Source organism: Cryptomeria japonica, unplaced genomic scaffold, assembly GCF_030272615.1.
Source record: "Cryptomeria japonica unplaced genomic scaffold, Sugi_1.0 HiC_scaffold_312, whole genome shotgun sequence".
NCBI classification, from domain to species: Eukaryota; Viridiplantae; Streptophyta; class Pinopsida; order Cupressales; family Cupressaceae; genus Cryptomeria; species Cryptomeria japonica.
In genome coordinates this window covers 150,001-164,549 of record NW_026729134.1, presented here as the reverse complement: position 1 = coordinate 164,549, position 14,549 = coordinate 150,001, and the positions used below count along the sequence as shown (strand labels likewise).

Here is a 14,549-nt window from a genome sequence, read left to right as displayed (position 1 = left end):
GACCAATGCTGGCGCTCAACGAAAATCCGAGCGCTACCACCGTTCGAGCGCCAGCATTGGTCGAGTTAGAGGGGCACGGGGGAGAATGCTCCAGTCAACACCTCCCCTATATAAGTTATTTGTCCGATTCTCGCACAACCGTAGTCTGCCTCGTCGAATCAAACAACGGTCCCAGATTCCGACTTCCGTTCCGTAGAGACCCAAAAGCTAGATGGAGGCTCGCAAGAAAGAGAGTCGGCGCATAGCAATCGGGTTTCTCGAACGTTTAGGGACCGAGCTCACTTGCGGATAGGGCAAAATCCGCCAAGCAACCCAAAAGCTAGACGGGGGCTCGAATCGAATCGCCTAGGCGGCCACAACAACGACGTGTTGGATCGACTACCAGTGCCAAACCATTCAGCAAGACTAGTCTGTGTCGAGGCCGGATAGAGATTCTCAGAGAGCGCCCGTATAGCATTTAGGAGACCTGCCGCGTCCCTCACACTCGACAAATGGTGGTGCACGTTTATAAATCCGAGCGATCCCAACCCTTTCAAGCACCAACATCGGTCGAGATAGAGGGGCACGGAGGGGGCTGCGTGAGACAACACAGTCCCCTATATAAGTTATTTGTCCGATTCTCACACATCCGAAGAATGGTCATCAAATCGGACAACAGCCCAAACTTCCGACTTCCGTCCCAGAAAGCCCAAGAGCTATCTAAAACGTTCATGGCCGGAACTCGATCGCGGCTATACCAGTCCGCCAAGCAACCCAAAAGCTAGACTGGAGCTCTAGTCGAATCACCTCTGTGGCCATTGCAAGGACGTGTTGGAGCGACTACCATTGCCGAACCATTCCGCAGGTCGAGTCCATACCAAGGCCGCATAGAGATTCACGATGAGCTCCTGCATAGCAATCAGGAGACTTGCCGTGTCCATCACAATCGATAAATCCTGGTGCAAGATTTTTGCATCCGAGCGCTCCAACCAGTCGAGCACCAGCATCAATCGACATAAACGGGCACGGGGGGAGGATGCTCGAGAACACTACCTCCCCTATATAAGTTATTTGTCCGATTCTCAAGCAGCCGAAGTCTGGTCATCGAATCGGGTCAAAGACCACAACTTCCGACTTTACCCACAATGCAAGTCATCGAATCGAACATCGGCCCCCGAGTCGGACTCCATGCGTATGTCAGGTCATCGGACCCAAATTCCGCCTTCCTGCGCATGGCGGGCCATCAATATCAACTCGGTCATCGGACCCAAACTCCGCCTTTCTGCGCATGGCACGCCTTCAAATCGGTCATCGGACCCAAATTCCGCCTTCCTGTGCATGGCGGGCCATCAACATCAACTCGGTCATCGGACCCAAATTCCGCCTTTCTGCGCATGGCACGCCATCAACTCGGTCATCGGACCCAAATTCCGCCTTCCTGCGCATGGCAGGTCATCGGACACAAATTCAGACCTCGCCAATATGCCTACGTATCGAATCGGTCATCGGACCCAACTTCCGACTTCATCCATACTGTAGGGTCTTTGAGGTTGGCGCGGTGCGCTCAACCCGGGGAGTCGACCCATCGAAGCATACACCTCCCCTATATAAGCTATTTGTCCGATTCCCACACCTGTGTAGTTTGCACCTCTGACCAGGACATCGACCCCAACTTCCGAACTCGACTGCAACGACGGCACCAGCGCCTTGGTGCGCACCTTGCGACGCACAGTCCCAACATTCGCCTTCCTGCACATGGCAGGTCATCGGACCCAAATTCCGACCTCGCGAGTATGCCTACATATCGAATCGGTCATCGGACACAACTTCCGACTTCATCCATACCGTAGGGTCTTTGAGGTTGGCGCGGTGCGCTCAACCCGGGGAGTCGACCCAACGAAGCATACACCTCCCCTATATAAGCTATTTGTCCGATTCCCACACCTGTGTAGTTTGCACCTCCGATCAGGACATCGACCCCAACTTCCGAACTCGCCTGCAACGACCGAACCAGCGCCTTGGTGCGCACCTTGCAACGCACAGTGCCAACATTCGCCTTCCTGCACATGGCAGGTCATCGGACCCAAATTCCGACCTCGCGAGTATGCCTACATATCGAATCGGTCATCGGACCCAACTTCCGACTTCATCCATACCGTAGGGTCTTTGAGGTTGGCGCGGTGCGCTCAACCCGGGGAGTCGACCCAACGAAGCATACACCTCCCCTATATAAGCTATTTGTCCGATTCCCACACCTGTGTAGCTTGCACCTCCGATCAGGACATCGACCCCAACTTCCGAACTCGACTAAAAAGACCGCACCAGCACCTTGGTGTGCACCTTGCAACGCACAGTGCCAACATTCGCCTTCCTGCACATGGCAGGTCATCGGACCCAAATTCCGACCTCATGAGCATACCTACTAATCGAATCGGTCATCGGACCCAACTTCCGACTTCATCCATACCGTAGGGTCTTTGAGGTTGGCGCGGTGCGCTCAACCTGGGGAGTCGACCCATCGAAGCATACACCTCCCCTATATAAGCTATTTGTCCGATTCCGACACCTGTGTAGTTTGCACCTCCGCTCAGGACATCGACCCCAACTTCCGAACTCGCCTGCAACGACCGAACCAGCGCCTTGGTGCGCACCAAAAGTGCGCACTTTTGGAGGGCACTTTTGTGCGCTCCAAAGGTGCGCACTTTTGGAGGGCACTTTTGTGCGCTCCAAAGGTGCGCACTTTTGGAGGGCACTTTTTGGAGGGCACTTTTGTGCGCTCCAAAGGTGCGCACTTTTGGAGGGCACTTTTTGGAGGGCACTTTTCTGCGCTCCAAAGGTGCGCACTTTTGGAGGGCACTTTTTGGAGGGCACTTTTCTGCGCTCCAAAGGTGCGCACTTTTGGAGGGCACTTTTTGGAGGGCACTTTTCTGCGCTCCAAAGGTGCGCACTTTTGGAGGGCACTTTTTGGAGGGCACTTTTCTGCGCTCCAAAGGTGCGCACTTTTGGAGGGCACTTTTGTGCACTCCAAAGGTGCACACTTTTGGAGGGCACTTTTTGGAGGGCACTTTTCTGCACTCCAAAGGTGCGCACTTTTGGAGGGCACTTTTTGGAGGGCACTTTTGTGCGCTCCAAAGGTGCGCACTTTTGGAGGGCACTTTTTGGAGGGCACTTTTGTGCGCTCCAAAGGTGCGCACTTTTGGAGGGCACTTTTGTGCACTCCAAAGGTGCGCACTTTTGGAGGGCACTTTTCCTGCGCTCCAAAGGTGCACACCTAGGTGAGCACCTTCGACCACACCTTGTAGCACACCAAACTCTGACTTTCGACTTCATCCGCAATGCAGGGTCTTTGAGGTTGGCGCAATGCGCACAACCAGGGGAGTCGACCCATCAAACCCAACACCTCCCCTATATAAGCTATTTGTCTGATTCTCATACATGCGTAGCCTGCAGGAGCAATTAGGACATCGACCCCAACTTTCGGCTTCTAAACGAAAACAAGGTCTTTGAGGTTGGTGTAATGCGAACAACTAGGGGAGTCAACCCATCAAACCCAACACCTCCCCTATATAAGCTATTTGTCTGATTCTCATACATGTGTAGTCTACAGGAGCAATTAGGACATCGACCCCAACTTTTGACTTCTTAACGAAAACAAGGTCTTTGAGGTTGACGTAATGCGCACAACCAGGGGAGTCGACCCATCAAACCCAACACCTCCCCTATATAAGCTATTTGTCCGATTCTCATACATGTGTAGCCTACAGGAGCCATTAGGACATTGACCCCAACTTTTGACTTCTTAACGAAAACAAGGTCTTTGAGGTTGGCGTAATGCGCACAACCAAGGGAGTTGACCCATCAAACCCAACACCTCCCCTATATAAGCTATTTGTCTGATTCTCATACATGTGTAGCCTGCAACAACGATTAGGACATCCACCCCAACTTCTGAATTCGTCTGCGTTGACCGCACCAAAGGTGCACGCCTTGGTGCTCACCAAAATCCGACTTCCGACTTCTTCTGCTATGCGGGGTCTTTGAGGTTGGCGCAGTGCGCACAACCAGGGGAGTCAACCCACCGAATGCAACACCTCCCCTATATAAGCTATTTGTCTGATTCTCATACATGCGTAGACTGCAGCAATGATTAGGACATCCACCCCAACTTTTGACTTCTTAAACAAGACAGGGTCTTTGAAGTTGGTGCAGTGCACACAACCAGGGGAGTCGACCCATCAAACGCAACACCTCCCCTATATAAAGCTATTTGTCCGATTCTCATACGTGTAGTCTGCAGCAGCGATTAGGACATCGACCCCAACTTCCGAATTCGTTTGCATTGACCGCACCAAAGGTGCACGCCTTGGTGTGCACCTTGGAGTGCACTTTGGTGCTCACCTCGGTGCACACTTTGGTGTGCACCTCGGTGTGCACCAAAGGTGCGCACCTTGGAGCGCACCAAAGGTGTACACTTTGGAGCGCACCACATAGGGTCTTTGAGAGGTTGGCGCAGTGCGCACACCAAGGTGGGTGTTGAGGTGCGTGCCGAGGTGGGTGGGTGCTAGGGTGCGCTCCATGGTGGGTGCCAGGGTGGGTGCGTGCTAGGGTGGATTCCAAAGAGGGTCATAGGGTGGGTGCCAAGGTGGGTTGGTGATATAGTGGGTTCAAAGGTGGGTACTAGGGTGGGTTCCAAGGTGGGTCACAAGTTGGGTGCCAGGATGCGTGGGTGTTAGGTTGGGTGCCAAGGTGGGCTCCTGCGTGGGTGGGTGCTAGGGTGGGTTTCAAGGTGGACGCGAGGGCGGGTGCCAAGGTGGGTAACAAGTTGGGTGTTAGGATGGGTGAGTGCTAGAGTGGGTGCCAAGGTGGGTGGGTGCTAAGGTGGATGCCAAGGTGGTTCACAGGGTGGGTGGGTTCTAGGGTGAGTTCCAAGGTGGGTCACAGGTTTAGTGCTAGGGTGCGTGTCAAGGCGGGTGTCGAGGTGCCTGGGTGCTAGGGTGTGGATGCCAATGTGGGTCATAGGGTGGGTACTAGGGTGGGCTGCAATGTGGGTGCCAAGGTGGGTAACATGCTCGGTTGGTTCTAAATTGGGTGTCAGGGTGGGTGTGCACCCACCTTGCCCGAGGTGGGTGCCAAGGTGCCAGTGTGGGTGGGTGCTAAGGTGGATGCCAAGGTGGGTGAGAAGGTGGGTGATAGGTTGAGTGGTAGGATGGGTGGGTGCCAAGATGGGTCACAGGGTGGGTGCAAGGGTGGGTAGGTGCTAGGGTTGGTGTCAGGGTGGGTGGGTGCTAGGTTGGGTTCCAAGGTGGGTGCGAGGGTGAGTGTCAAGGTGGGTCACAGGTTAGGTGCTAGGATGGGTGAGTGCTAGGGTGCAAAGGTGCCAGGGTGGGTGCTAGGATGGGTCGATGCTAGGGTGAGTGGCAAGGTGGGTCCACAAGTGTCAAGGTGGGTGCCGAGGTGGGTGCCAACTTGGGTTCCAAGGTGGGTGCCAAGTGGGCGACTGCTATGGTGGATGCCAAGGTGGGTCACGGGGTGGGTGCCAAGTTGCTAGGTTGTGTTCCAAGGTGGGTGCCAACGTGGCTGCTAGGGTGCGTGGGTTAAAGGGTGTGTCACAACGTGGGTGCCAGGATGGGTGCGCACCCACACTGGCCAAGACGGGTGCAAGGTTGGGTTCCAAGCCCGGTCACAGGCTGGGTGCTAGGATGGGTGGGTGCCAAGGTGGGCACCAGGGTGGGTGCACCCACCCTGGCCAAGGTGGGTCACGGGGTGGGTCCTAGGGTGGGTAACAGGGTGGGTACTAAGGTGCGTGCCAAGGTGGGTCATGGGGTGGGTGCCAAGGTGGGCACCAGGGTGGGTGTGCACCAACCCTAGCCAGGGTAGGTCACGGGGTGGTTGTCGGGGTGGGCGTCAAGGAGCCAAGGTGGGTGGCAAGTAGCCAAGTTGCGTGCCAAGGTGGGTGTCGGGGTGGGTGCCAAGGATCCAAGGTGGGTGCCAAGGAACCAAGGTGGGTGTCTGGGTGGGTGCCGAGGTGGGAGCCAGGGTGGGTCCCAAGGTGAGTGCAAAGGTGGGTGCCAGGGTCAAGGTGAGTGCCAATGTGGGTTCCAAGGTGCCAGGGTCAGGGTGAGTGCCAATGTGGGTTCAAAGGTGCTAAGTTGGGTGCGAGGTTGGGTGCGAGGGTGGGTGGGTGCCAAGGTGTGCTAGGTGGAAGCCCGGGTGGGTCGGCATCCCATGGGTGTCGAGTTGGGTGCCTGATGGGTGCTTCTTGTCAAGTTTTAGTCGTCGGGACTCATTTCGAGCCTTAGAGGTCGTTTCTTGTCCGGTTGCCCTGTCTTCGACCTGGGAACCCAATTTTGGTCCTCGGGTCCCATTTTTTTTTGTCTCGCATCCCACTTTTGGCCTGTGGCCTTTTCGGGGTCGATTCTCGTTTTGGGCATCAGAGCATGTTTCTTCTCCTAAAACCCAATATTTGTTTATTAAGTCTCGGAACACATTTTTGTTCTCGTGGACCCATCATGGGTCTTGGAACGCATTTGTGGTCCTTGGGTCCCATTTTGCATCCCGAAACTTGTGTTTTGGTGCTTGATCCCTATTTTGGGTGCCCACCTTGCACCAAGTGCGCACCCGGGGCAAACCGAGCGCCTTGGTGCACCGGGGCAAGATCGAGCGTGCACCCGAGGCGCCCCGAACATGCACCAAGGTGCACTCGGCCCACATGTGAGCGCACGTCGTTGCGCCCGAGGTGGTGTGTGGGCACCGCGTTGCAGACGGGACACTGCACGCACACGACGCCCCGTCCAGGTGCACGCACGTAGGCCGGGCCGGGTGCACACCCGACGCCCTAGCAAGGTGCGCGCACCCGGGCAGGGCTCACACTTGGCGAACGGGGCGCACTTCGCGAGGGAGGGTGTGCACCTCGACGGGGGTGGGTGGCCGGGGTGGATTCGCACGTGGGTCGCGGTTTGCTAAGTACACACTGCGACAAGCTCATAACGGGTGCGATCATACCAGCGTTAGTGCACCGGATCCCATCAGAACTCCGCAGTTAAGCGCGCTTGGGCCGGAGTAGTACTAGGATGGGTGACCTCCCGGGAAGTCCCGGTGTTGCACCCTTTCTTAGTTTTTCGCCGGGCGTCGCAATGCTATTTGAATAAACCTTTTGCCCGTTTGCGTTCTCGTCGGGGCCGGGCCGGGCCGGGGTGCGCTGCCCGCACTACCGCGCGCGCGGGGGCGACACCGAGCGCGCACCCGAGGCGCCCCGAGCACACAGGCCACGGTGCAACCCGGGCGTTGTGCGCGCACCCCGGTGCGCCCGAGGTGCTGCGCGCGCACCCAGGTGAAATCGGTGTGCACCTCGGCCAGTGCGCGCTCGGTCGAGTCGCGCACGTTGGCCAAGGTGCACGGTGATGTTTCTTACTCTAAGGTTCCGCACCAGACGCCCGGGACAGGTGAGCGAAGCTGGGCGGGGCCGGGTGCGCGGCCGGGGCAGGTGCACGCAGCTGGAGAGAGCTTTGGAGCACACCAGAGGTGCGCACCTTGGAGCACACTTCGGAGCGCACCAATGATGCGCTCCATTCAAAAGTTTCCTGAAAAGGCAAAAAAAGTTGAGATTATAGAATTTCCCACTTGAGAGATTGTAAAAAAAAAAAATTTAAAATGAAGGAAACGCGGGTGCCAAGGTGTGCGCGCCCGGGTGCGCAGCCCAGCCAAGGTGTGCGCACCAAGGCGCCCACCCTGGCGAAGGTGCACGCAAGGTGCGCACCCGAGGCAAACCGGACAATTAACCCAACTTTCGACTTCGCGCGCACCTGCGCACCTTGGAGCGCACTTCGGAGCGCTCCTTGTTGCGCACCAATCTTGGGCACCTCGGAGTGCACCATGGCGCCCACCAAGGTGCGCACCCGGGGCAAACCGAGCTCCGACTTCGTGCGCACCTTGGAGCGCACGAAAGGTGCGCACCATGGCGCCCACCAAGGTGCGCAGCCCAGCCAAGGCGTGCGCATCAAGGTGCGCACCCTGGCGAAGGTGCGCACCCGGGGCAAACCGAGCTCCGACTTCGTGCGCACCTTGGAGCGCACAAAGGGTGCGCAACCCAGCCAAGGTGTGCGCACCCCGGGCAAACCGAGCTCCGAATCGTGCGCACCTTGGAGCACACTTCGGAGCCCTCCTTGGTGCGCACCGATGTTGCGCACCTCGGAGCGCACCCGGGGAAAACAATGCAATTAACCCGACTTTCGACTTCGTGGGCACCTCGGAGCGCTCTCGGGTTCGCACCTCGGAGCACACCGAGGTGCGCACCTTTGATGCGCTGCCTTCACCAATTTCCAGAAAAGGCAAGAAAACATTGAGAAGGTGTGCGCACCGAGGTGCCCACCCTGGCGAAGGTGCACGCGAGGTGCGCACCCGGGGCAAACCGGGCTCCGACTTCGTGCACGCCATGCTGCGCACCTTGGAGGGCCATGGTGCGCACCTTGGAGCACACTTCGGAGCGCTCAATGGTGCCCAACCCAGCCAAGGTGCCCACCGCGGCGAAGGTGCACGCGAGGTGCGCACCCGGGGCAAACCGGGCTCCGACTTCGTGCACGCCGCACCTTGGAGCACACTTCGGAGCGCTCCTTGGTGCGCACCAGGGCGCGCAACCCAGCCGAGGTGCCCACCCCGGCGAAGGTGCACGCGGGGTGCGCACCCGAGGCAAACCGGGCTCCGACTTCGTGCACGCCATGGTGCCCACCGCGGCGAAGGTGCACGCGAGGTGCGCACCCGGGGCAAACCGGGCTCCGACTTCGTGCACGCCGCACCTTGGAGCACACTTCGGAGCGCTCCTTGGTGCGCACCAGGGCGCGCAACCCAGCCGAGGTGCCCACCCCGGCGAAGGTGCACGCGAGGTGCGCACCCGGGGCAAACCGGGCTCCGACTTCGTGCACGCCATGGTGCCCACCGCGGCGAAGGTGCACGCGAGGTGCGCACCCGGGGCAAACCGGGCTCCGACTTCGTGCACGCCGCACCTTGGAGCACACTTCGGAGCGCTCCTTGGTGCGCACCATGGTGCCCACCAGGGCGCGCAACCCCGCCGAAGGTGCACGCGAGGTGCGCACCCGGGGCAAACCGGGCTCCGACTTCGTGCACGCCGCACCTTGGAGCACACTTCGGAGCGCTCCTTGGTGCGCACCAGGGCGCGCAACCCCGCCGAAGGTGCACGCGAGGTGCGCACCCGGGGCAAACCGGGCTCCGACTTCGTGCACGCCATGGTGCGCACCAGGGTGCCCACCGCGGCGAAGGTGCGCACCCGGGGCAAACCGGGCTCCGACTTCGTGCACGCCGCACCTTGGAGCACACTTCGGAGCGCTCCTTGGTGCGCACCAGGGCGCGCAACCCAGCCGAGGTGCCCACCCCGGCGAAGGTGCACGCGAGGTGCGCACCCGGGGCAAACCGGGCTCCGACTTCGTGCACGCCATGGTGCCCACCGCGGCGAAGGTGCGCACCCGGGGCAAACCGGGCTAGGACTTCGTGCACGCCGCACCTTGGAGCACACTTCGGAGCGCTCCTTGGTGCGCACCATGGTGCCCACCAGGCCGCGCAACCCAGCCAAGGTGTGCGCACCAAGGTGCACGCGAGGTGCGCACCCGGGGCAAACCGGGGTCCGGCTTCGTGCACGCCGCACCTTGGAGCACACATCGGGGCGCTCCCGGGTTCGCACCGGCGTTGCGCACCGTGGTGGGCACCTCGGAGCGCACCGTGGTGGGCACCTCGGAGCACACCAAGGTGGGCAGCGAGGTGCGCACCTTTGATGCGATGCCTTCACTAATTTCCATAAAAGGCAAAAGAAAACGAGATTTTAAAATTTCCGTTTTGAAAGATAGTGAGAAAAAGGGAATGCTGGTGCCATCTTGAGCCCGCCCTGGTGCGCAGCCCAGCCAAGGTGTGCGCACCAAGGTGCCCACCCTGGCGAAGGTGCGCGCCCGGGCAATTAACCCAACTTCCAACTTCGCGCGCGCCAGGGTGGGAGCGCACCCAACAACCGGGCCTGGGAAGAGCCAATGCGAGAAACCCCACCAAACGCTCTGACAAAAAAAGAGGGGGCGCTCCAGTAACCCCGCTTCGGAGCGCACCCTGGGCAAACCCAGCCAGGGTGCCCACCCCGGCCAAGGTGCAGGCGAGGTGCGCACCCGGGGCAAACCGGGCTCCGACAACGTGCACGCCGCACCTTGGAGCACACTTCGTAGCGCTCCCGGGTGCGCACCTCAGAGCACACCAAGGTGGGCAGCGAGGTGCGCACCTTTGATGCGCTGCCTTCACTAATTTCCAGAAAAGGCAAAAAAAAGAGGAGATTTTAAAATTTCCGTTTTGAAAGATAGTGAAAAAAATGGAACGCGGGTGCCATCTTGAGCCCGCCCTGGTGCACAGCCCAGGTAAGGTGCCCACCCTGGCAAAGGTGCGCACCCGGGCAATTAACCCTACTTCCGACTTCGTGCGCGCCAGGGTGGCAACCGGGCCTGGGAAGAGCCAATGCGAGAAACCCCACCAAACGCTCCGACAAAAAAAGAGGCGGCGCTCCAATAACCCCGCTTCGGAGCGCAGCCGGGGCAAACCCAGCCAAGGTGCCCACCCCGACGAAGGTGCACGCGAGGTGCGCACCCGGGGCAAACCGGGCTCCGACAACGTGCACGCAGCACCTTGGAGCACACTTCGAAGCACTCCCGGGTGCCCACCGGCGTTGCGCACCGTGGTGGGCAGCGAGGTGCGCACCTTTGATGCGCTGCCTTCACTAATTTCCAGAAAAGGCAAAAAAAAATGAGATTTTAAAATTTCCGTTTTGAAAGATAGTGAAAAAAACGGAACGCGGGTGCCATCTTGAGCCCGCCCTGGTGCGCAGCCCAGGCAAGGCATGCGCACCAAGGTGCCCACCCGCGGTGCACGCCCGGGGCAAACCGGGCTCCGACTTCGTGCAGGCCGCACCTTGGAGCACACTTCGGAGCGCTCCTTGGTGCGCACCATGGTGCCCACCAGGGCGCACCCGGGGCAAACCGGGCTCCGACTTCGTGCACGCCGCACCTTGGAGCACACATCGGAGCGCTCCCAGGTTCGCACCAGCGTTGCGCACCTTTGATGCGCTGCCTTCACTAATTTCCAGAAAAGGCAAAAAAAAACGATATTTTAAAATTTCCGTTCTGAAAGATAGTGAAAAAAACGGAACGCGGGTGCCATCTTGAGCCCTTCCTGGTGCGCAGCCCAGGCAAGTTGTGCGCACCAAGGTGCCCACCCTGGCGGAGGTGCGCGCCCGGGGCAAACCGGGCTCCGACTTCGTGCACTGCATGGTGCCCACCAAGGCGCGCAACCCAGCCAAGGTGCCCACCGCAGCGAAGGTGCACGCGAGGTGCGCACCCGAGGTGCACACCCGGGGCAAACCGAGCTCCGACTTCGTGCACGCCGCACCTTGGAGCACACTTCAGAGCGCTCCTTGGTGCGCACCAGGGCGCGCAACCCAGCCAAGGTGCTCACCCCGGCGAAGGTGCACGCGAGGTGCGCACCCGGGGCAAGCCGGGCTCGGACTTCGTGCACGCCGCACCTTGGAGCACACATCGGAGCGCTCCCGGGTTCGCACCAGCATTGCGCACCTTTGATGCGCTGCCTTCACTAATTTCCAGAAAAGGCAAAAAAAAAAAAAAAACGAGATTTTAAAATTTCCGTTTTGAAAGATAGTGAAAAAAACGGAACGCGGGTGCCATCTTGAGCCCGCCCTGGTGTGCAGCCCAGGCAAGTTGTGCGCACCAAGGCACCCACCCTGGCCAAGGTGGGTCACGGGGTGGGTCCTAGGGTGGGTAACGGGGTGGGTACTAAGGTGCGTGCCAAGGTGGGTCATGGGGTGGGTGCCAAGGTGGGCACCAGGGTGGGTGTGCACCAACCCTAGCTAGGGTAGGTCACGGGGTGGTTGTCGGGGTGGGCGTCAAGGAGCCAAGGTGGGTGGCAAGTAGCCAAGTTGCGTGCCAAGGTGGGTGTCGGGGTGGGTGCCAAGGATCCAAGGTGGGTGCCAAGGAACCAAGGTGGGTGTCTGGGTGGGTGCCGAGGTGGGAGCCAGGGTGGGTCCCAAGGTGAGTGCAAAGGTGGGTGCCAGGGTCAAGGTGAGTGCCAATGTGGGTTCCAAGGTGCCAGGGTCAGGGTGAGTGCCAATGTGGGTTCAAAGGTGCTAAGTTGGGTGCGAGGTTGGGTGCGAGGGTGGGTGGGTGCCAAGGTGTGCTAGGTGGAAGCCCGGGTGGGTCGGCATCCCATGGGTGTCGAGTTGGGTGCCTGATGGGTGCTTCTTGTCAAGTTTTAGTCGTCGGGACTCATTTCGAGCCTTAGAGGTCGTTTCTTGTCCGGTTGCCCTGTCTTCGACCTGGGAACCCAATTTTGGTCCTCGGGTCCCATTTTTTTTTGTCTCGCATCCCACTTTTGGCCTGTGGCCTTTTCGGGGTCGATTCTCGTTTTGGGCATCAGAGCATGTTTCTTCTCCTAAAACCCAATATTTGTTTATTAAGTCTCGGAACACATTTTTGTTCTCGTGGACCCATCATGGGTCTTGGAACGCATTTGTGGTCCTTGGGTCCCATTTTGCATCCCGAAACTTGTGTTTTGGTGCTTGATCCCTATTTTGGGTGCCCACCTTGCACCAAGTGCGCACCCGGGGCAAACCGAGCGCCTTGGTGCACCGGGGCAAGATCGAGCGTGCACCCGAGGCGCCCCGAACATGCACCAAGGTGCACTCGGCCCACATGTGAGCGCAGGTCGTTGCGCCCGAGGTGGTGTGTGGGCACCGCGTTGCAGACGGGACACTGCACGCACACGACGCCCCGTCCAGGTGCACGCACGTAGGCCGGGCCGGGTGCACACCCGACGCCCTAGCAAGGTGCGCGCACCCGGGCAGGGCTCACACTTGGCGAACGGGGCGCACTTCGCGAGGGAGGGTGTGCACCTCGACGGGGGTGGGTGGCCGGGGTGGATTCGCACGTGGGTCGCGGTTTGCTAAGTACACACTGCGACAAGCTCATAACGGGTGCGATCATACCAGCGTTAGTGCACCGGATCCCATCAGAACTCCGCAGTTAAGCGCGCTTGGGCCGGAGTAGTACTGGGATGGGTGACCTCCCGGGAAGTCCCGGTGTTGCACCCTTTTTTAGTTTTTCGCCGGGCGTCGCAATGCTATTTGAATAAACCTTTTGCCCGTTTGCGTTCTCGTCGGGGCCGGGCCGGGCCGGGGTGCGCTGCCCGCACTACCGCGCGCGCGGGGGCGACACCGAGCGCGCACCCGAGGCGCCCCGAGCACACAGGCCACGGTGCAACCCGGGCGTTGTGCGCGCACCCCGGTGCGCCCGAGGTGCTGCGCGCGCACCCAGGTGAAATCGGTGTGCACCTCGGCCAGTGCGCGCTCGGTCGAGTCGCGCACGTTGGCCAAGGTGCACGGTGATGTTTCTTACTCTAAGGTTCCGCACCAGACGCCCGGGACAGGTGAGCGAAGCTGGGCGGGGCCGGGTGCGCGGCCGGGGCAGGTGCACGCAGCTAGAGAGAGCTTTGGAGCACACCAGAGGTGCGCACCTTGGAGCACACTTCGGAGCGCACCAATGATGCGCTCCATTCAAAAGTTTCCTGAAAAGGCAAAAAAAGTTGAGATTATAGAATTTCCCACTTGAGAGATTGTAAAAAAAAAAAATTTAAAATGAAGGAAACGCGGGTGCCAAGGTGTGCGCGCCCGGGTGCGCAGCCCAGCCAAGGTGTGCGCACCAAGGCGCCCACCCTGGCGAAGGTGCACGCAAGGTGCGCACCCGAGGCAAACCGGACAATTAACCCAACTTTCGACTTCGCGCGCACCTGCGCACCTTGGAGCGCACTTCGGAGCGCTCCTTGGTGCGCACCAATCTTGGGCACCTCGGAGTGCACCATGGCGCCCACCAAGGTGCGCACCCGGGGCAAACCGAGCTCCGACTTCGTGCGCACCTTGGAGCGCACGAAAGGTGCGCACCATGGCGCCCACCAAGGTGCGCAGCCCAGCCAAGGCGTGCGCATCAAGGTGCGCACCCTGGCGAAGGTGCGCACCCGGGGCAAACCGAGCTCCGACTTCGTGCGCACCTTGGAGCGCACAAAGGGTGCGCAACCCAGCCAAGGTGTGCGCACCCCGGGCAAACCGAGCTCCGAATCGTGCGCACCTTGGAGCACACTTCGGAGCCCTCCTTGGTGCGCACCGATGTTGCGCACCTCGGAGCGCACCCGGGGAAAACAATGCAATTAACCCGACTTTCGACTTCGTGGGCACCTCGGAGCGCTCTCGGGTTCGCACCTCGGAGCACACCGAGGTGCGCACCTTTGATGCGCTGCCTTCACCAATTTCCAGAAAAGGCAAGAAAACATTGAGAAGGTGTGCGCACCGAGGTGCCCACCCTGGCGAAGGTGCACGCGAGGTGCGCACCCGGGGCAAACCGGGCTCCGACTTCGTGCACGCCATGCTGCGCACCTTGGAGGGCCATGGTGCGCACCTTGGAGCACACTTCGGAGCGCTCAATGGTGCCCAACCCAGCCAAGGTGCCCACCGCGGCGAAGGTGCACGC

General features: G+C 59.9%; 2 non-coding genes across 2 annotated transcripts; both read left to right on the top strand.

Moving 5' to 3' along the window:
* The first annotated feature begins 6,967 nt into the window (after positions 1-6,967).
* LOC131870325 (5S ribosomal RNA) lies at positions 6,968-7,086 on the top strand. Its single transcript, XR_009368647.1, has one exon. It is a non-coding gene; the product is annotated as a 5S ribosomal RNA (ribosomal RNA).
* A 5,915-nt stretch (positions 7,087-13,001) lies between these two features.
* On the top strand, positions 13,002-13,120 carry LOC131870301 (5S ribosomal RNA). Its single transcript, XR_009368624.1, has one exon. It is a non-coding gene; the product is annotated as a 5S ribosomal RNA (ribosomal RNA).
* Positions 13,121-14,549: the final 1,429 nt, after the last annotated feature.